This window comes from Schistocerca americana, chromosome 1, assembly GCF_021461395.2.
Source record: "Schistocerca americana isolate TAMUIC-IGC-003095 chromosome 1, iqSchAmer2.1, whole genome shotgun sequence".
NCBI lineage: Eukaryota > Metazoa > Arthropoda > Insecta > Orthoptera > Acrididae > Schistocerca > Schistocerca americana.
Window position 1 is genome coordinate 614,717,626 of NC_060119.1, and position 24,274 is coordinate 614,741,899.

Here is a 24,274-nt window from a genome sequence, read left to right on the forward strand (position 1 = left end):
CAACTCTCGTGTGAAAGCACCCGTGTCTGCTGCTCGGTATTGCAAGCGGCCTGCCTGCGTTTTAATACCACGAAGCACTTTGTCTCAAGCTAATTTGTTATACAGTCAAACTGAGGGATGAACGCTGGGCTCATTACAATTTGAACTTATCTTTGCCCTGCTGCATACACATGTAGGCATAATCTTCTTTTGAAACCTAGCACATAGCTCTTGAGACATCTTTAATAACACCTAAACATAATGAATGAGGAAACATTTATTATACGTCTGGACCTGCATGTGTTTCCATGCACCGAAGCTTTTCTTCTGGCACTCTTTTCTTCCCTAATGTCATTCTCTCACTTTGTTGTAAAAAGTGAACATCAGTTCTCGTTCGACTCACCTGAAGGTGACTGCCAGTTGTCAAGCCGAAATATCGTGCAATGAAGTTTACGACGACCTGCTGCAAGCCCGAAACCTTTTGAACAAAGTGAACATCAAACTTCCTGGCAGAGTAAAACTGTGTACCGGACCGAGACTCGAACTCAGGACCTTTGCCATTCACGGGCAAGTGCTCTACCATCTGAGCTACCCAAGCACGACTGACGCCCCGTCCCCACAGCTTTACTTCTGCCAGTACCTCGCCTCCTACCTTCCAAACTTTACAGAAGCTCTCCTTCGAACCTTGCAGAACTAGCACTCCTGAAAAAAAGGAAACATCCCCTAGGCTGTGGCTAAGCCATGTCTCCGTAATATCCTTTCTTTCAGGGGTGATAGTTCTGCAAGGTTCGCAGGAGAGCTTCTGTAAAATTTGGAAGGTAGGAGGCGAGATACTGGCAGAAGTAAATCTGTGGGGACGGGGCGTCAGTCGTGCTTGGGTAGCTCAGTTGGTAGAGCACTTGCCCGCGAAAGGCAAAGGTCCCGAGTTCGAGTCTCGGTCCGGCACACAGTTTTAATCTGCCAGGAAGTTTCATATCAGCGCACACTCCTCTGCAGAGTGAAAATCTCATTCTGGAAAGTGAACATCAGTTGACGAAACAGTGGGTAAAAGATATCTGACACATTTCGGTGAGTCACACAAATTGATTCGTGAGGTAGACCTAAGAATATGATTAGTATCTTAAAAATTATGGCTTAAAAATTATTTCGTTGTTTGGCGCAGACAGTATCTGACATTATGAAATTACGTACCAATTCTTGTATGAGTTACTTTGATAGGCAAAGAATAAAACTAAATTGTTTTTATGTTGCTCTTGTAGCAGCATCCGTCCATCACACCCCGTGTACGAACTTTTCCAGTATTTGCTAACGGTAAGCAACATTGATTAACGTCACGACCTCCCCTGTCGTTGGGTCGGTGGCGTGTCACAATGTGCCTAATTGACATGTACCGGACCGGCTGCCTGTGGTTGTGTGCAGTACAAGTTAGTACCGTAGTATGAGTCAGTCTCGTGATATTGTACAGGCACCAAGAACAGGGTTTCTCGTCACTTTCACGAATTATTCAATACCGACCCTTCTGCTTCCGTGGTCTGAGTACGACGCAATGTGAACGGAAAGAAAGTTGAAAAAGAAACGCAAGTTTCATTAGTCGTAGCTTACTAATTCTATTTAGTAGTAGCCGGAGCATGATCTGAGCATGTGTCTACATCTAGATCTACATCTACATCTACATACCTACTCTGCAATTCACATTTAAGTGCTTGGCAGAGGATTCATCGAACCACAATCATGCTATCTCCCTACCACTCCACTCCCGAACAGCGCGCGGGAAAAACGAACAACTAACCTTTCTGTTCGAGCTCTGATTTCTCTTATTTTATTTTGATGATCATTCCTACCTATGTAGGTTGGGCTCAACAAAATATTTTTGCATTCGGAAGAGAAAGTTGGTGACTGAAATTTCGAAAATAGATCTCACCGCGACGAAAAACGTCTTTGCTTTAATGACTTCCATCCCAATTCACGTATCATATCTGCCACACTCTCTCCCCTATTACGTGATAATAGAAAACGAGCTGCCCTTTTTTGTACCCTTTCGATTTCCTCCGTCAGTCCCACTTGGTAAGGATCCCACAACGCGCAGCAATATTCTAACAGAGGACGAACGAGTGTAGTGCAAGCTGTCTCTTTAGTGGACTTGTTGCATCTTCTAAGTGTCCTTCCAATGAAACGCAACCTTTGGCTCGCTTTCCCCACAATATTATCTATGTGGTCTTTCCAACTGAAGTTGTTCGTAATTTTAACACCCGGGTACTTAGTTGAATTGACAGCCTTGAGAATTGTACTATTTATCGAGTAATCGAATTCCAACGGATTTATTTTGGAACTCATGTGGATCACCTCACACTTTTCGTTATTTAGCGTCAACTGCCACGTGCCACACCATACAGCAATCTTTTCTAAATCGCTTTGCAACTGATACTGGTCTTCGGATGACCTTACTAGACGGTAAATTACAGCATCATCTAAGAGAACTGCTCAGATTGTCACCCAGGTCATTTATATAGATCAGGAACAGCAGAGGTCCCAGGACGCTTCCCTGGGGAACACCTGACGTCACTTCAGTTTTACTCGATGATTTGCCGTCTATTACTACGAACTGCGACCTTCCTGACAGGAAATCACGAATCCAGTCACACAACTGAGACGATACCCCATAGGCCCGCAGCTTGATTAGAAGTCTGATACGGGTGGTGGTCTGCTCGCGTGAATAATGACCAATCTACCCTCCTAATAAAGTCTTCAGTCCTTAATTTATGTGCAGAATAGTGTACGTGGAAATCCACTGCTTTTTTCAAACACTGCGTTTCCAGTCAATTGCTTGTTCCATTGACTTAGAAGCCACCAGTTAAGGAAAGGTACTATTTAGAAAATACAAACCGACTGCTAGTTCTGCTGAGCGGTCGTGTACCTGTGCCACTCGATTACACAACTGACAGCGGGCTAGCATTCTCTAGCCTCTGCTTGGAGCTGCTAAATATCGTACATTAGTGCACCTGAGCTTAATCTGTAAATGATTAAATCATTTCAGTTTCAAACACGTTTCTCTAGAGAAAACATACCAGGAAACCCAGTGTCGTATTCTTCTTTGTCGCCTTACAAAATAATCGTAAGAGCTGGCCCTTGTTGCTTATGGAGAATAAAACACACGTTGTTGATACCTTACGCTCGTTTGCGTGAAGCGTGCGGTTCAGGTCCCCGCGCACGATTCAAACATCAGTTTGGTGTGCCATCTGTAAGAAACATCTGGTGAATCCTGAATGTTTCCATCAACAAGGCCGTGACCGATAACCGTGACCTAAACTTTAAAATTTATGTCTTTGTTGGTCGTGAGCTACTATTTCCATCCTTATGAAATTTACTACATACTACTTCGAATATTACGTCCGTAACGAACGGCATTGTGAGGCAAGTGACTGTTGGCAAAAATAAAACAGTTTCAGCATCAGTCACTCTTATCTGATATTACTCAATTTTTCCACACCGTTTTTGCCAAACGGGGACTACAACTGTTATGAAGAGGCAGTTCTAAAACCATTCAGATATTTAGAATAATCGTGAGAAACCTGTAAGAATGTATGGATAGTCTTACTATCGTTCCTGTTTGGGATCTACCAATATTCGTTTTATAAAATAACATTATAATAAAAATAATAGTGCACCTATCAATGTAACTTGTGTCAAAACTTTTTATTGTTAACATTGTTTTGAGAATACCTAAAGTATAATTTCATCTTTATTCTCTGGCTCTAGCAAGACCCTCCATTTTTGCCACATGAGAAGACCATAGGTTCTCCTTGTCCTTGCAGATCACTTTATGTACTTAGAATAAGCCCGGAACAGTACAGCGTTGAAAGTAACTGTATAGTGGGAGTAACTAGGTAAAAAAATTTTTTTGTGTCAGCCAGCGGCCCTTGAAGTCAGTGAAAAATCAAAGGGAAATGCGAATAATTGTTTGTTATAGAATGAAAATTATGTATCAAAGCGAAATCACTATCCATTTATACATTAGTTTCGATTTTACTAAGATACTACTGTACATAGTCTAGTTTCAAACAAACATTTTCGGATGTGTGTGTGAATTCCTAAGGGACCAAATTGCTGAGGTCATCGGTCCCTAAACTTACACACTACTTAAACTAACTTAACGCTAAGGACAACACTCACACCCATGCACGAGGGAGGACTCGAACCTCCGGCGGGAGGGGCCGCACGATTAGTGACATGGAGCCTCTAACCGCATAGCCACTCGGCGCGGCCAAACATTTTCCTCGTAACTCTTACATACTCTAAAAATGGTTATGTGCATAAATGCATATTGTATGTATGTATGTTCCACATGTGTGGGTACCCGTGGTCTAGGGGTAGCCGGCACGGTAGCTCAGCGTGTTCGGTCAGAGGGTTAGCTGCCCTCTGTAATAAAAAACTGAGTTAATCGGTCAACAGCGCACTTAAACGGATGTCTTACGACTTCCGCCCCGAGCAGATGCAACGAACGAAAGAAAATTGTCGGCACGTTAGCTCAGCGTGTTCGGTCAGAGAGCCGGTTAGCCTCTGTAATTAAAAACTGAGTCGAAGGATCAACCACCGAACTTGAACAGGACGTCTTGTGACGTCCGCAACGACCAAACACAACGATCAATAACGAAAAAAATGCAAAAAAAAGGGGGGGTAGCGTCTTTGATTCATAATCAAAATGTCTTCGGTCCCGGGTTCGATCCCCGCCACTGCCTAAGTTTCGATAAATAATCGGCATTGGCGGCCGAAGACTTCCGGCGTAAGAAGTCACCCTCATTCTGCCAACGGCCTTGTCAAAGAGGGCGGAGGAGCGGATAGAGGTTCACGGCACTCTCTTGTCCTAGGGGTGGGAAATTGCCCCTAAAGGCGGAAGAATCAGCAATGATCAACGACATGAGGATGCAGAAGGCAATGGAAACCACTGCATTAAAGACACGTAACGTGTATCCACAGAACATGTGGCCTGTAATTGAAGAAGTGTCATGAAGATCTCTCCATTGGCAAAAGATTCCGGAATAGTCCCCCATTCGGATCTCCGGGAGGGGACTGCCAAGGGGGATGTTACCATGAGAAAACGATTGAACAATCAACGAAAGGATAACGTTCTACGAGTCGGGGCGTGGAATGTCAGAAGCTTGAACGTGGTAGGGAAACTAGAAAATCTGAAAAGGGAAATGCAAAGGCTCAATCTAAATATAGTAGGGGTCAGTGAAGTGAAGTGGAAGGAAGACAAGGATTTCTGGTCAGATGAGTATCGGGTAATATCAACAGCAGCAGGATTCGTTATGAATAGGAAGGTAGGGCAGAGGGTGTGTTACTGTGAACAGTTCAGTGACCGGGTTGTTCTAATCAGAATCGGCAGCAGACCAACACCGACAACGATAGTTCAGGTATACATGCCGACGGTTCAAGCTGCAGATGAACAGATAGAGAAAGTGTATGAGGATATTGAAAGGGTAATGCAGTATGTAAAGGGGGACTAAAATCTAATAGTCATGGGCGACTGGAAAGCAGTTGTAGGGGAAGGAGTAGAAGAAAAGGTTACAGGAGAATATGGGCTTGGGACAAGGAATGAAAGAGGAGAAAGACTAATTGAGTTCTGTAACAAGTTTCAGCCAGTAATAGCGAATACCCTGTTCAAGAATCACAAGAGGAGGAGGTATACTTGGAAAAGGCCGGGAGATACTGGAAGATTTCAATTAGATTACATCATGGTCAGACAGAGATTCCGAAATCAGATACTGGATTGTAAGGCGTACCCAGGAGCAGATATAGACTCAGATCACAATATAGTAGTGATGAAGAGAAGGCTGAAGTTCAAGACATTAGTCAGGAAGAATCAATACGCAAAGAAGTGGGATACGGAAGTACTAAGGAATGACGAGATACGTTTGAAGTTCTCTAACGCTATAGATACAGCAATAAGGAATAGCGCAGTAGGCAGTACAGTTGAAGAGGAATGGACATCTCTAAAAAGGGCCATCACGGAAGTTGGGAAGGAAAACATAGCTACAAAGAAGGTAGCTGCGAAGAAACCATGGGTAACAGAAGAAATACTTCAGTTGATTGATGAAAGGAGTAAGTACAAACATGTTCCGGGAAAATCAGGAATACAGAAATACAAGTCGCTGAGGAATGAAATAAATAGGAAGTGCAGGGAAGCTAAGACGAAATGGCTGCAGGAAAAATGTGAAGACATCGAAAAAGATATGATTGTCGGAAGGACAGACTCAGCATACAGGAAACTCAAAACAACCTTTGGTGACATTAAAAGCAACGGTGGTAACATTAAGAGTGCAACGGGAATTCCACTGTTAAATGCAGAGGAGAGAGCAGATAGGTGGAAAGAATACATTGAAAGCCGCTATGAGGGTGAAGATTTGTCTGATGTGATAGAAGAAGAAACAGGAGTCGATTTAGAAGAGATAGGGGATCCAGTATTAGAATCGGAATTTAAAAGAGCTTTGGTGGATTTACGGTCAAATAAGGCAGAAGGGATAGATAACATTCCATCAGAATTTCTAAAATCATTGGGGGAAGTGGCAACAAAACGACTATTCACGTTGCTGTGTAGAATATATGAGTCTGGCGATATAACATCTGACTTTCGGAAAAGCATCATCCACACAATTCCGAAGACGGCAAGAGCTGACAAGTGCGAGAATTATCGCACAATCAGCTTAACAGCTCATGCATCGCAGCTGCTTACAAGAATAATATACAGAAGATTGGAAGAGAAAATTGAGAATGCGCTAGGTGACGATCAGTTCGGCTTTAGGAAAAGTGAAGGGACGAGAGAGGCAGTTCTGACGTTACGGCTAATAATGGAAGCAAGGCTAAAGAAAAATCAAGACACTTTCATAGGATTTGTCGACCCGGAAAAAGCGTTCGACAATATAAAATGGTGCAAGCTGTTCGAGATTCTGAAAAAAGTAGGGGTAAGCTATAGGGAGAGACGGGTCATATACAGGGTTATTACAAATGATTGAAGCGATTTCATAGCTCTACAATAACTTTATTATTTGAGGTATTTTCACAATGCTTTGCACACACATACAAAAACTCAAAAATTTTTTTAGGCATTCACAAATGTTCGATATGTGCCCCTTTAGTGATTCGGCAGACATCAAGCCGATAATTAAGTTCCTCCCACACTCGGCGCAGCGTGTCCCCATCAATGAGTTCGAAAGCATCGTTGATGCGAGCTCGCAGTTCTGGCACGTTTCTTGGTAGAGGAGGTTTAAACACTGAATCTTTCACATAACCTCACAGAAAGAAATCGCGTGGGGTTAAGTCGGGAGAGCGTGGAGGCCATGACATGAATTGTTGATCATGATCTCCACCACTACCGATCCATCGGTTTTCCAATCTCCTGTTTAAGAAATGCTTCTGCTTTAGCCTTTTCCGTAAGATTTTCCAAACCGTCGGCTGTGGTACGTTTAGCTCCCTGCTTGCTTTATTCGTCGACTTCCGCGGCTACGCGTGAAACTTGCCCGCACGCGTTCAACCGTTTCTTCGCTCACTGCAGGCCGACCCGTTAATTTCCCCTTACAGAGGCATCCAGAAACTTTAAACTGCGCATGCCATCGCCGAATGGAGTTAGCAGTTGGTAGTTCTTTGTTGAACTTCGTCCTGAAGTGTCGTTGCACTGTTATGAGTGACTGATGTGAGTGCATTTCAAGCACGACATACGCTTTCTCGGCTCCTGTCGCCATTTTGTCTCACTGCGCTCTCGAGCGCTCTGGCGGCAGAAACCTGAAGTGCGACTTCATCCGAACAAAACTTTATGAGTTTTTCTACGTATCTGCAGTGTGTCGTGACCATATGCCAATGAATGGGGCTACAGTGAATTTATGAAATCGCTTCAGTCATTTGTAATAGCCCTATACAATATGTATAACAACCAAAAGGGAATAATAAGAGTGGACGATCAAGAACGAAGTGCACGTATTAAGAAGGGTGTAAGACAAGGCTGTAGCCTTTCGCCCCTACTCTTCAATCTGTACATCGAGGAAGCAATTATGGAAACAAAAGAAAGGTTCAGAAGTGGAATTAAAATACGAGGTGAAAGGATATCAATGATACGATTCGCTGATGACACTGCTATCCTGAGTGAAAGTGAAGAAGAATTAAATGATCTGCTGAACGGAATGAACAGTCTAATGAGTACACGGTATGGTTTGAGAGTAAATCGGAGAAAGACGAAGGTAATGAGAAGTAGTAGAAATGAGAACAGCGAGAAACTTAACATCAGGATTGATGGTCACGAAGTCAATGAAGTTAAGGAATTCTGCTACCTAGGCAGTAAAATAACCAATGACGGACAGAGCAAGGAGGACATCAAAAGCAGACTCGCTATGGCAAAAAAGGCATTTCTGGCCAAGAGAAGTCTACTAATATCAAATACCGGCCTTAATTTGAGGAAGAAAGTTCTGAGGATGTACGTCTGGAGTACAGCATTGTATGGTAGTGAAACATGGACCGTGGGAAAACCGGAACAGAAGGGAATCGAAGCACATGAGATGTGGTGCTATAGACGATTGTTGAAAATTAGGTGGACTGATAAGGTAAGGAATGAGGAGGTTCTACGCAGAATCGGAGAGGAAAGGAATATGTGGAAAACACTAATAAGGAGAAGGGACAGGATGATAGGACATCTGCTCAGACATGAGGGAATGACTTCCATGATACTAGAGGGAGCTGTAGACGGCAAAAACTGTAGAGGAAGACAGAGATTGGAATACGATAAGCAAATAATTGAGGACGTAGGTTGCAAGTGCTACTCTGAGATGAAGAGGTTAGCACAGGAAAGGAATTCGTGGCGGGCCGCATCAAACCAGTCAGTAGACTGATGACAAAAAAAAAAAAAAGTTCTACATCTTCTCCTAAACTATTGGATCGATTTTAACGTAATTTAGGAAATAATCTCACTGTGTGGAAAGAATTGCTGTGGGAGTAAAATCACCTACCTTTCAGAAGGGTGGAGTTGAAAAAACAGCCCACGAAGCGCGAATATGCAAACTTTAAACATCCAGTATTTGAGAATGAGATAACTAGTGACTCGCAAAGAACTTTATGCATAACTTCAACCCTTTATAAAGCATTTTATCGCTGAAAACCACCCCAAAAAGATGAAAGGAAAAAAGTTTATCGCTTTCTACATTTTCGCCGTTCATCCGGTAAAACAGCCACACGAAACTGACTTTTGATTTATTGCTTTAATATTCTATGTACTCACGAGACACTTTGTAGCCATTATTCACGTATGTAATTATGCATGCAAGTATGTTCCACATCTCCTGCTAAACCACTGGATCGATTTTAACCAAACTTGGTTAACATCTGACTATCTGGAAAAGAACGTACCAGCAAAATCATATCATGCTAAGACACGTAGTTCAGGAGATATGACATCATAAACTCTAAATGGGGGAGAAAGAGCCGTGTCGTGAATTACGTTCACATTTACAAGGTGCATTCAAGTTCTAAGGCCTCCAATTTTTCTTCTCCGGACTAGAAAGAGATAGAAACATGTGCATTGTTTTAAAATGAGGCCGTGTTCATTGTCAATACGTCCCAGAGATGGCAGCACCGTGTGGCAGATGGAATTTTACCGCCAGCGGCGAGAATGAGAACTGTTTTAAATACTTAAAATGGCGACGTTTACCTTACTTGAACAGCATGCAATCATTTGTTTTCTGAATTTGCGAGGTGTGAAACCAATTGAAATTCATCGACAGTTGAAGGAGACATGTGGTGATGGAGTTATGGATGTGTCGAAAGTGCGTTCGTGGGTGCGACAATTTAATGAAGGCAGAACATTGTGTGACAACAAACCGAAACAACCTCGGGCTCACACAAGCCGGTATGATGACATGATCGAGAAAGTGGAGAGAATTTTTTTGGGGGATCACCGAATGACTGTTGAACAGATCGCCTCCAGAGTTGGCATTTGTTTGGGTTCTGTGCACACAATCCTGCATGACGACCTGAAAATGCGAAAAGTGTCATCCAGGTGGGTGCCACGAATGTAGACGACCACATGGGTGCCCGTGTGGCATGTTGCCAAACAATGTTGACGCGCAATGACAGTATGAATGGGACTTTCTTTTCGTCGGTTGTGACAATGGATGAGATGTGGATGCCATTTTTCAATCCAGAAACAAAGCGCCAATCAGCTCAATGGAAGCACACAGATTCACCGCCACTAAAAATATTTCGGATTACCGCCAGTGCTGAAAAAATGATGGTGTCCATGTTCTGGGACAGCGAGGGCGTAATCCTTACCCATTGCATTCCAAAGGGCACTACAGTAACAGGTGCATCCTACGAAAATGTTTTGAAGAACAAATTCCTTCCTGCACTGCAACAAAAGCGTCCGGGAAGGGCTGCGCGTGTGCTGCTTCACCAAGACAACGCACCTGCACATCGAGCTAACGTTACGCAACAGTTTCTTCGTGTAAACAACTTTGAAGTGATTCCTCATGCTTCCTACTCACCTGACCTGGCTCCTAGTGACTTTTGGCTTTTTCCAACAATGAAAGACACTCTCTGTGGACGCACATTCACCAGACGTGCTGCTATTGCCCCAGCGATTTTCCAGTGGTCAAAACAGACTCCTAGAGAAGCCTTCGCCGCTGCCATGCAATCTTGGCGTCAGCGTTGTGAAAAATGTTTACGTCTGCAGGGTGATTACGTCGAGAAGTAACGCCAGTTTCATCGGTTTCAGGTGAGTAGTTAATTGGAAAAAAATCGGAGGTGTTAGAACTTGAATGCACCTCGTATTACTTTTTCGTTATAAACTATATTCAGAACACGTTTCAAAGACAGTAATCACGTCTATCAATGGATGTACCTGGAAAACTTACATCATTGGACACACAGTTCAGAAGTTATGACGTCAAACACTGAGATGCGTAAAAAACTGTTGCATCATACTTGACGTTTTAATTTGTTACTTACTACTAACTGATCACAACACATTTAGCAGACATTAGATATGTATCTGAGTACACGGGAAAAGCTATGGGTAGAAAGCTTGTCCTTGGACCCTTGGAACGATTCCAGCCAAGTTTGGTACACATATTAGTTACAGAATAGTACAGAACACTGTGGTGGTATGTGACAGTGATAACGTGGGGAGAGTGGGGGGGGGGGGAGGGGTGAAGAAGATGGACAGGGAGGGGAGCAGGTAAAGACCGACAGGGAGGGGGAGAGGACATGGACAGAGGGGGGGAGGAACATATAGGCAGAGAGAAGGGGAAGACCATGTAGAGGGGTTGGAGGGTGGGGAGGAGGTGAAGGGAAAAGTGAGGGGAAAAGGGAAAGATGGATTGAAAGATAACTGGAATAAATACATACGCCAGGTACTCAGCTAAACTTTGTGGCTACCCTTCGAATTAATTTACAAGTTACGAATTTAATATTTTGTTTGTTTACAAGAGTGCTGTGACATTTAACTTCGCGCCACAGCGGACTTCTTTCTCGTCCAGCCGGCCAAGGAAGTATGGCTCTCGCATTCACTGTTTGGCTAGAGGGAACGGTTGGAGAGGGAACAATGGATATTTGCTACTGTTGTAATGACAGAGCATCAGAAGTGTGCTCTGTTGTCGCCAGTGACTGGTGGCCAGCTGAAAAGTGTGAGGCTGATGTGTCTGTACGCAGAGTACTGATCACGGTGAAGTCAAACAGTGGCTGGTATGCGACGCGATCTTAAAAATTTGTGATAATGCACGGCATTGCCATGACGGTGCAATGGTGTGCGTCCCGCATTCTCTTTTATTTTCGCGCCGAGAGTGTTCAGTCATTTACAATCCAGTTCCGTATTGTGTTTTCTGATCACGCTGAAGGAATTTTCAAATATTGTACATAACTTTGTTTTTCGAATTTCATGTTGATGTTTGTTGTCCATAGGTGGCCTGGTATAGTACTATTGGCTGTAGTAGAAGTCAGTAGCTGGTTAAGGCCTTTTGTGGCTGAGGAACCTCCTGTTGTGATTTATTGGCTGAGGATCATCCCGTTGTGATTTACTGTGTTATTATGGTTACTCGATTATAACGTACTATTGGCTGCAATTGTGTAAACTGTGATTTCTATTCTGTTGTTTTTGGTTGGTGCCCAATAACGTGTCACAGAGGCTGGATCTGATTTGAGTTGTACATATTATATTTGCTTTCAGTTAGTGCGACGTCCAGTTTTACATCAGCTATTCCTAGGCAAAATACTGTTGATTTTTCACTGAGTTCCAATCATTTCCACTGATGTCATCCCGTTTGTTTGCTAATGTTTATGTTGTTAAATAATTGTTACTGTAAAATATGCCCGCACTTGCATGATCCCAAGCTCGAACGCCAGTCCATCCAAATTCGGCGCTACACAGGTACATGTTTGGCCTTATACGCCACTGAAATCGCCTTAACACGACGCCAGAGGAGCCCATTGATAAAAAATTTCCTTTACTTCACGTTTACGGTCAAAATTTTTTTGGTATCAGACTACCGGTTTCGGCCTCCAGTGACCATCTTCAGATCTGTTGTATGAAAATATGTCCTAGTATAATGGAGACATAGTAGACATGTTGTTATGAAGATGGTCATTATAGACCAAAACCGGTATTGTGATGACAAAAAAAAAATTGTGACCATAGACGTGAAGTAAAGCAAATTTATTCTATATTCGGGTCACTGTTCAATTTACAACTATATCGCAGCCTGTGAAACCACTGATGAATGTTGAGTATCATGCGGCAATTACTTTACTGCATTGGCAATGGATCTACGCTACAACAATCTGTATTGAGTTTGAAGCGTCCGGCAACAATTCTTCATTATATGACAAATCTGAATGACGAAGTACGTAGTGGCAGACCATCGATCTCTGAAGCACAGGGTATCGCAGGAGTAGAGAAGGCCCCGATTTTGGACGTCCGGCATATCACAACCGAGGGAATAGTGCAAAATTAAAAATCATGTACCAGTTTCCACCTTGTACAACATTTTGAAATTATCTAGGGCCACCGCCCGCCGAGTTCCGTAACTACTCGCACCCGTTCAAAACGCCCGCCGAAGCGAAGCAGGAGCGGAAATATTGCGGCTGCGCCAGGCCAATCCAGATGACTTCTTTAACCAAGATGGACGAGTTTTTGGTGTATCACTGTGATCTCAAGAGGAAGAAACAAAGCAAGCAGCGGAAACATGTGAATTTACTGCCACTGAAAAATAAAAAATAGGCGAAAACTCGAGCATCTCGGGGAAGTATGATTCTAAAGATTTCTTGGGTCTAATGGTCTGGTGGTTAGAGATTATGCTCGTAAGGTCCACCTGTCACAGGAACATAATAAGAAAAACTTTTAAGATTATGTGTTACGGAAGATTGTAAATACGACGAGTCGAAGGAAACGACCAAGGTGGTGCTCTTGCTCAGTGATAAAGCATCTTAGTTTGTGCAGGAAAGCGTCACATAAACAGCTTTGCTGAGCTGTGGAAGTACACTCCTGTTACGGCACAGAATAGTAAGGAGTGGAAATTAGAACAAAATTATTAAACCTCATTCAGATTGACACAAGTAAAAACAAGTCACGACGGAGACGAAGAGAGTCAGAAGCAGGAAACGAGCCAGTACGTCACAAGCGGGTCCGTTCATTGACACGTTACGACGCTCTCTACCAGGCGAGGATACGCATTCAGCAGAACGGCGACTGCGGTAGAAAATCAAAGGAAGCGTGACAAACATATTATTTAGCATTTTGCAAGAAACTGTCACAAGAGCAAATAGCGGGGACTTGATGCAGTAGTTAACGGCCTGTTAAGCGGATATAACAGATTCAGGACGATACGTGTGGTCATTACGAACGGAGCCTTGCATCATAGCCTCTCGTCAGCTCCCTTTAAACAGTACAGCTCTCTAACTCTCAGCACTAGTTGATCACTCGGATCGATGGCACACACAGTAACAACACGCGACTCCATGACTACGACATTGTATTAAATCTATGTCCCGGATGCTCCATCACAGTCTCTGAATTAGCCGAAGATGTACACATCTGATACTTGATGCTGCTCGCCACCTACCGTCTACTTCATCTACGTCGACATGGGCTTTCCGCAAGCCAATGTAGGTTGCGTGGTGCGGGGAAACGTACACCACTACCAGTCATTTCCTTTACTGTTCCAAAAACAGAGCGAGGGAGAAACGACTAGCTATATGTCTCCATATGAGCCCAAATTTCTCGTATCTTTGTGATGCTCCCTGTCGCCGTTAGATAAGCAGCTGCCAGCAGCAAGTCCTATACTCTTAGCTGGCTTATTTGTTACATAGTTTAATTCTTAATTTCTTTGCGTGTTTTTGGGTACTTGCATTGTTTAATTCATAAATTTCGGGCGTATTATAGTATTTGAGATTGTAGCATCGCGTTTTGGTACCTGAATAGTGTAAAATCGCGTAGTCTCCTTCCGCCGCCGAGCAGTGTGTCAGCAGCGCGAAAGTAGCAGCATTACTGCATTTACTAGGCAATCTTGTATTTTAATAACCGTTTAAATTTTGTGTCGAATTGTTTCTGCTCTCTGTAGATTAGTTCAACCGTTCTTTGCACATCAGATTTTATCACGGATAGGGACTGCAACTGCTGTGTTCGGATGCGGGCTGAGTTGGCATCCCTTCGCTCCCAGCTTCAGACAGTGTTGGCTTCGATCACACAGCTTGAGGCTGTTGCCAATGGGCATCACTGTGGGGTTCCCTCGGGGACGGCCAACTCGTCCCACGCATCCCTCAATCGGACTAAGGCTGTGGCTGCCCGGGATACTGCCCACATTGAGGCTGACCCCTCACCTGTGGTAGAGTGGGAAGTCGTCTCGAGGTGTGGCAGGGGGTGAAAGACATTCCGGAGGGCTGAACGGAAGGCCTCTCCAGTTCGTCTGACGAATCAGTTTCAGGCTCTGTCTCCGGCTGATACTGATCTTCGGCTGGACATGGTTGCTTGTCCTGTTCCAGAGGTTGTCCCTCAGTCTGCAAGATCCGGGCTGTCGCACAGGGTGGGCTTACCGGTAGTTGGGAGTTCCAACGTCAGGGGCGTAATGGGGCCCCTTAGGGATATGGCAGCAAGAAAGGGGAAAAAATCCAATGTGCACTCCGTGTGCATACTGGGGGGAGTCATTCCAGATGTGGAAAGGGTCCTTCCGGATGCCTTGAAGGGTACATGTTGCACCCATCTGCAGGTGGTCACTCATGTCGGCACCAATGATGGGTGTCGCTATGGATCGGAGGAAATCCTCTCTGGCTTCCGGCGGATATCTGATTTGGTGAAGACTGCCAGTATAGCTAGCGGGATGAAAGCAGAGTTCACCATCTGTAGCATCGTCGACAGGACTGACTGCGGACGTTTGGTACAGAGCCGAGTGGAGGGTCTGAATCAGAGGCTGAGACGGTTCTGCGACCGTGTGGGGTGCAGATTCCTCGACTTGCGCCATAGGGTGGTGGGGTTTCGGGTTCCGCTGGATAGGTCAGGAGTCCACTAAACGCAACAGGCGGCTACACGGGTAGCAGGGGTTGTGTGGCGTGGACTTGGCGGTTTTTTTTTTTTTTTTTTTTGGTTAGATGGCCTCGGGCAAGTACAGAAAGGGCAACAGCCTCAAAGGGTGCGGGGCAGTCAGGACATGCGGGGACCAAGCAGCAATCGGTATTGTAATTGTAAACTGTCGAAGCTGCGTTGGTAAAGCACCGGAACCTCAAGCGCTAATAGAAAGCACCGAAGGTAAAATCGTTATAGGTACGGAAAGCTGGCTGAAGCCAGAGATAAATTCTGCCGAAATTTTTACAAAGGCACAGACGGTGTTTAGAAAGGATAGATTGCATGCAGCCGGTGGTGGCATGTTTGTCGCTGTTAGTAGTAGTTTATCCTGTAGTGAAGTAGAAGTGGATAGTTCCTGTGAATTATTATGGGTGGAGGTTACACTCAACAACCGAGCTAGGTTAATAATTGGCTCCTGTTACCGGCCTCCCGACTTAGCAGCACAAGTGGCAGAGCAACTGAGAGAAATTATGGAATACATTTCACATAAATTTTCTCAGCATGTTATAATCTTACGTGGAGATTTCAATTTACCAGACATAGACTGAGACACTCAGATGTTTAGGACGGGTGGTAGGGACAGGGCATCGAGTGACATTATACTGAGTGCACTATCCGAAAATTACCTCGAGCAATTAAAAAGAGAACTGACTACAGGAGACAACATCTTGGACCTACTGATAACAAACAGACCCGAACTTTTCAACTCTGTAAGCGCAGAATAGGGGATCTGTGATCATAAGGCCGTTGCAGCATCCCTGGATATGGAAGTAAATAGGAACATAAAAAAAGGGAGGAAGGTTTATTTGTTTAGCAAGAGTAATAGAAGGCATATTTCAGACTACCTAGCAGATCAAAATGAATATTTCTGTTCCGACACTGACAATGTTGAGTGTTTATGGAAAAAGTTCAAGGCAATCTGAAAATGCGTTTTAGACAAGTACGTGCTGAGTAAAACTGTGAGGGACGGGAAAAACCCATCGTAGTTCAACAACAAAGTTAGGAAACTACTGCAAAAGCAAAGAGAGCTTCACTGCAAGTTTAAACGCAGCCAAAACCTCTCAGAGAAACAGAAGCTAAACGATGTCAAAGTTAGCGTAAGGAGGGCTATGCGTGAAGCGTTCAGTGCATTCGAAAATAAAATTCTATGTACCGGCTTGACAGAAAATCCTAGAAAGTTCTGGTCTTACATTAAATCAGTTAGTGGCTCGAAACAGCATATCCAGACACTCCGGGATGATGATGGCATTGAAACAGAGGATGACATGCGTAAAGCTGAAATACGTTTTTCGAAAGCTCTTCCACAGAGGAAGACCGCACTGCAGTTCCTTCTCTAAATCTTCGCACAAACGAAAAAATGGCTGACATCGAAATAAGTGTCCAAGGAATAGAAAAGCAACTGGAATCACTCAACAGAGGAAAGTCCACTGGACCTGACGGGATACCAATTCGATTCTACACAGAGTATGCGAAAGAACTTGCCCTCCCTTCTAACAGCCGTGTACCGCAAGTCTCTAGAGGAACGGAAGGTTCCAAATGACTGGAAAAGAGCACAGGTAGTCCCAGTCTTCAAGAAGGGTCGTCGAGCAGATGCGCAAAACTGTAGACCTATATCTCTGACGTCGATCTGTTGTAGAATTTTAGAAGATGTCTTTTTTTGCTCGCGTATCATGTCGTTTCTGGAAACCCAGAATCTACTCTGTAGAAATCAACATGGATTCCGGAAACAGCGATCGTGTGAGACTCAACTCGCTTTATTTGTTCATGAGACGCTCCAGAGGCTGTCAGGAGTTCTGATGTAATATCGTCTACTCCTGGGGTCTTCTAGCGACTTAGATCTTTCAGAGCTCTGTCAATTTCTTCTCGCAGTATTATACAGCTCATCTTCAACTACGTCCTACTCCCCTTGTATAATACTGGCTTCAAGTACATCTCCCTTGTATAAGCCGTCTTTATACACATTCCACCTCTTATTTTCCTTGTTTTCTTAGGACTGGTTTCCCATCTGAGTTCTTGATGTTTATACTGCTGCTTCTCCTTTTCCCAAAGACCTTTTATTTTTCCTGAAGGCGGGACGGTAACTATCTTTCCCTAGTGAAATGTGCTTCTAAATTCTTAGATGTATCCTCTTGCCACTCCTGCTTAGCCATTTTGGACTTCCAGTCAATTTCATTATTGAGACGTTTGTGTTCTGTTTTGACTGCTTCATTTGCTCCATTTTGAACATTTCTCGTTTCGCCAATGAAATTCAATCAATATCTCCTGCGTTATCCAAGGATTTCTACTTCACCTTGTCATTTTATCTATTTGAACCTCTGCTGCCTTCACTAGTTCATCTCCTGATGTTACCCATACCTCTTCTAGTGTATTCTGTTCCCCTGTCCCAGTCATCCGTTGCTAATGCTTCCTCAGAAACTCTCAGCCTCTTCTCCTTTCAACTTATTCAGGTCCCATTTCCTTAATTTCGTACTGTTTCCAAATTTCTTCAGTTTTAATTTGCAGTTCATAACCAAAAAGTATGCTTAGTGTCTATATCTTTCCCTGAAAATGTCTTACAATTTAAAACAAAGCTCCTAAATCACTGTCTAATAATTATATAATCAACCTGAAACCTTCCGGTAGTTTCAAAGTCTCTTCCGCGTGTACAACCTTCTTTTATGATTGTTAAACCAAGTGCTACCGATGATTAGATTATGCTATAGGCCCTATTCAAAATTCTATCAGGCTGCTTTCTCTTTCATTCCTTTCCGCCAGTCCGTATTCACCCACTACTTTTCCTTCTCTTCCTTTCCCTGCAATCGAATTACAGTTCCCCATCACAATTAAAATTTCGTTTCCTTTAACTAACTGAATAACTTATTTCATCTCATCATACATTTCTTCAATCTCATCACCTGCGGAGTTAGTTCGCATACAAACTTGTAGTACGGTGGTATGCGTGGCTTCGTGTTTATCTTGGCTACGGTAATGCGTTAAATTTGGTATACTTACTAGCTTACCCACATTCATATTTTATCATTCATTATTAAATCCACTCCTGCATTATCCCTATTTAACTTCATGTTTATAACCCTGTATTAACTTGACCGGAAGTCCTGTTCCTCCAGCCACCGAATTTCACTAACTGCCACTATATCCAACTTTAACCTGTCCATTTCCCTTTTTAAATATTCTAACCTTCGTGCCCTTTTAAGGGGTCTGACATTCCACATTCCGAACTGTAGAACGCCAGTTTTGTTTCTCCTGGTAACGACATCCTCCTGAGTAATCCCCACCCGGAGATCCGAATGGGGCACTACTTTAAATCAGCAATATTTTACCCAAGGGGATGCCATCATCATTTGGCCATACAGTACATCTGCATGCCCACGGGAAAAATTACGGCTGTAGTTTCCTCTTGCTGTCAACCGTTCGCAGTACCAGAACATCAAGGCCGTTTTGCTTGATATTACTAGGCCAGATCAGTCAATCTTCCAGATTGTTTCTCCAATAAATACTGAAAAGGTTACTGTTCCTCTTCAGGAACCATATGTTTGTCAGCCCTTTCAACAGATAACCCTCCCCTGCACCCGCTGTACAGCTATCTGTATTATGTATCGCTGAGGCACACGAGCGACCCCACCGACAGCAATGCCCATGGTTCATGAGGCGGTGGTGGTGGTGGTGGGGGGGGGGGGGGAGGGGGGGGACATACGAGTAGAAAAAAACGCAGTTTGTTTATTTCTCAACTTTAAAAATAAATGAGAAATTTCAGTATTGTTTAATAACTATTTGTCATACCTCTTCCGAAGAAGCGCGTGCTATTTACCATAAATGTCATTGATTAGGTCGATAGCTTGTGAGGACCACAATGGGAGTTTGGACTGCTGAATTGGTAGAGCCCAACAGGCTATAGCTATAATTCGCCACAGTCAGACAACAGCTTCGACCTGACAGAAAGTTACCTTTCTACTGTAGAATGGAACACATCTTCTGTGAACAGCTCTGCGTTGCTAACGCGCAACACACTGTGGCTTGGAGAGCTACCACGTGACTGAATGTAGGCGTCACACCGTGTAAGACGCACTCTGCTTGTCAGACGGTAGAGTGTCACTAGCCTCAGCTCCAAATCTTGATTCTAATCACGATTTTAATGCGCCAATAAATTTAATTACAGAATATGTAGCACGTCTGAGTGCCGTTACTCTATAAAGTAAATCAAGGAAATCAGGCTCTCTCGAATAAAAATAAATTTAACGAACAGAAAAACTTTCTGAATTGTTTAATGTCGTCTTGTTCTCAGTTTTGCTCGTTAGATTAATTTACTGTCATATTTGCAAAGTTCGTCTGGGGCATAGTTTGCTGCCTGGCAACAAGAAAGTAAGCAGAAAACATTCCTCACTAACTGCGACCATTAGTATAAAAACTACATTTGAGTGCAAACACGGAACAATTATATGTTAAATCTGTAGCAATACAATATTAAATGCGACGTATGTTAATATTCATATGGGAACAAAACACTAGAAATCAGCAAACAAATCAGTCAGCCACTACGATGGTCGGATTCAATCACACTCATGTTCGCTCCATCTACTTGCTCTCTGAACCATATAATGTGCTGAATAAATTTTGTATCTCGCTATTCAAGAAATAACGTTTAATCGTGATTTAATCGACATAAGGCTGGTAGGAAGTCAACCACGTAAACCAAGTGTTTCGCCAATAGCCATGGAAACGCATTTTGGAACAGCATCCCGAAACATTGCGGAGTTATCTTGCGAGTGTAGTGAGTAATAGTACCAAAACAGACTTAAGATTACTCAGAATGAACATATGAATAAAAAAAAAAAAAACAAGAAACAGACTTAAATGCTGATAAATGTACCTGAAACAATGAGTAACGCCGTAAGCTGTATGTCTGTGTGTGTTACTTATTTAACTGCGACCGATTTCTGTGGTTCACTCCCCGTCATCAGGCTTTTGTCTGGCAAGTGATGGTAGTATATTGAGATAACAAAAGTGATGAGATAAGGGGTTGGGTTGTCTGGGGAAGGAGACCAGACAGCGAGGTCATCGGTCTCATCGGATTATGGAAGGATGGGGAAGGAAGTCGGCCGTGCCCTTTCAGAGGAGTGATTTAGGGAAATCACGGAAAACCTAAATCAGGATGGCCGGACGCGGGATTGAACCGACGTCCTCCCGAATGCGAGTCCAGTGATGAGATAAGTATATGCACATATACAAATGACGCTAGTATCACGCACTCGAGGTATAAACGGGCAGTACACTGGCGGTGCTGTCGTTTGTACTAAGGTAATTCATGTGAAAATGTTTCCGACGTCATTATGACCGTAATACAGGAATCAGTAGACTATGAACACACGGAATGGTAGCTGGAGCTAGACGCATGGTACACCCATTCTGGAAATCGTCAGGGAATTCAGTATTCCGAGATCCACAGTGCCTAGAGTGTGCCGAGAAAACTAAATTTCAGACAGTACCTCTCACCAAGGACAACGCAGTGGCGGACAGCCTTCACTTAACAACCGAGAGCAACGGTGTTTGCGTAGAGTTGTTAATGCTAACAGACAAGCAACACGGCATGAAATACGCATAAACCAATGGGGAACTTAGGACGAACGTACCATTTAGGACAGTGCGACGAACGAATGACGCGAGTGTCTTCGCTGACAGCACTACACTGTCTGCAGTAGAAAAATTTGGAAATTTTCGGTAAGGTCTTATGGGACTAAACTGCTGAGGTCATCGATCCCTCCGTCTGCAATGTCTCTCTTGGGCTCGTGACCATATTGTTGGGCCCTAGACGACTGGAAAACCATGACCTGGTGAGAGGAATCCCGATTTCAGTTGGTAGGAGTTTATGGTACTGTTCGAGTGTGTTACATACTCCACGAAGCCAAGGACCCAAGTTGTCAACAAGGTACGGTACAAACCGATGGTGGCTCCATAATAGTGTGGGGTGTGTTTACGTGGAACGGACCGGGTTCTCTGGTCAAACTAAACCAATTGTTGACTGGAAATGGTTATCTTCGGCTATTTGGAGACCGTTTGGAGTCATTTATGGATTTCATGTTCTCACACAACGACCAAATGTCAACGGCCCTCAATTGTCCGCAACTGGTTTGAAGAACATTTTGTACAATTTGAGCGAATGATTTTTGCCATCTAGATCGTCCGAGATGAATCCCATCGAACATTTATGGGACATAATCGAGAGGTCGGTTCACGCACAACATCCTGCACCGGCAACACTTCCGCAGTTATGAACGACAGCATGGATCAGTATTTCTGCAAGGAAGTTCCAACGATTAGTTATGTCCATGACACTTAGAGCTACTGGACTACGCCGGGCAAAACGCGGTCAATTGCGGCATTTGGAGGTATCCAATACTTTTATCGCCTCAGCGTATAACTAACAGCTCCAAAATCATACGCCGTTGGTGGTCATATAACCAATAGTGCTAGTAGCAGTTGGTTACATGACCTTGCATGGGGGCTTAATTATTATTTTCGAAAATATTTTATTTTTATTTTTGGTGGCTGTATGTCCGATTACGCTGTGTCTCGTAAACGGTTGGCCCTGACTAGTATTATTACGCAATCTGACTGCATAGAACAACAACAAAGAATGAAATGAAAATTTTCGTTAACACAATTAATTAATTAAGTCCCCAGCAACTATAAAACCTACGAAACCAAAACACAAGTGTAACTGTTCTGTGTGTGAAAGTATGACTCAACGTACACACCTGGCACGGTTCTTCTTCAATAAGACAAGAAATTTCAAATACCATTTATACTGACGTGATAAAAAAAAATTAGAAATACTATAATTGCGCAAGAAAACCAGAATTACACTCTAATACAAGAACACAAGCCAGATGCTTTGTTGACTGAACCTGTAATGACGCATTATTTAAGACATTGAGATAATAAAAAGAAAAGGAGATTTTTTTTTTCTTTTACCTTCATATATTGATGAAAAGCACTCTAAACATTACAATATCTCTCCACACCGACTCGCTACTACCACATCTCAACAAGAACTTTTCAGTATCACATCTCAGCAAGCACTTTTCACTAGCACATCTCAACAAGCACTGACTACTACGAGTTCTCCCCAAGCACTGCCAGTGGAGGCGGCTGAATAATACTCTTTTTGCGCTATCTCTGGCGCTGTGGCTCAGTGTAGCCACCTTTCATGTGCCCCTCCTCCACGGGCCAGAATTTGATGGTATTTTTGCCAGCATTGGTGGTGAAAATACCACCAAATTCGTCCACAAAAATACAGACAAAAATAAAAGATAATATTAATACCTAAATATCACATAATTAGTTAAAATTTTGGCTTTGCACTGACCTTTCAATAACCTAATATATAAAATACAGTAAGCAATACAACTTCTTTTCATACATGTGACTTTACATAATAGTTCACACAATACGCAAAAAATCAGTTTATACAAATGTTCACATAAAATGCTTTGAATGATTAAAAAAAAAAAAAACAAGTAGTTAATAGTTCCAGCAGTAGCACCCAGCAATGGTCAACAGGTGCAAATACCAACAAGTGACATCATTCAGCAGAAGCAGTTCCATTAGTGGCACTCAGCAATGTTGAACAGGTGCAGACAGCAACAAGTGACATCATCTCAGTAGAAGCAGTCCATCAGTGGCACCCAGTAATGTTGAGCACGTGCAGACACCAACAAGTGACATTATGTCAGTAGAAGCAGTCCATCAGTGGCACCCAGCAATGTTGAACAGGTGCAGAAACCAACAAGTGACATTATTTCAGTAGAATCAGTCCATTAGTGGCACCTAGCAATGTTGAACAGGTGCAGACACCAACAAGTGACATCATTTCAGTAGAAGCAGTTCATCAGTGGCACCTAGCAATGTTGAACAAGTACAGACGCCAACAAGTGACGTTATTCCAGTAGAATTAGTCCATTAGTGGCACCCAGCAATGTTGAGCAGGTGCAGACAGCAACAAGTGGCATTATTTCAGTAGAAGCAGTTCCATCTGTGGCACCCAGCAATGTTGAAGAGGTACACACAGCAACAAGTCACATTTCTCAGCAGAAGCAGTTTCATTAGTGGCACCCAGCAATGTTGAGTAGGTGCAGACAGCAAGAAGTAACATCATTTCAGTAGAAGCAGTCCATTAGTGGCACCCAGTAATGTTGACAGGTGCACACCCCAACAAGTGACATTATTTCAGTACAAGCAGTCCATCAGTGGCACCCAGCAAAGTTGAGCAGGTGCAGACAACAACAAGTGACATTATTTCAGTAGAAGCAGTCCATTAGTGGCACCCAGTAATGTTGAGCAGGTGCAGACAGCAAGAAGTAACATCATTTCAGTAGAAACAGTTCCAACAGAGGCACCCAGCAATGTTGAGTAGGTGCAGACAACAAGAAGTAACATCATTTCAGTAGAAACAGTTCCAACAGAGGCACCCAGCAATGTTGAGTAGGTGCAGACAACAAGAAGTAACATCATTTCAGTAGAAGCAGTCCATCAGTGGCACCCAGCAATGTTGAACATGTGCAGAAACCAACAAGTGACATTATTTCAGTAGAATCAGTCCATTAGTGGCACCTAGCAATGTTGAAAAAGTACAGACACCAACAAGTGACGTTATTCCAGTAGAATCAGTCCATTAGTGGCACCTAACAATGTTGAACAGGTGCAGACATCAAC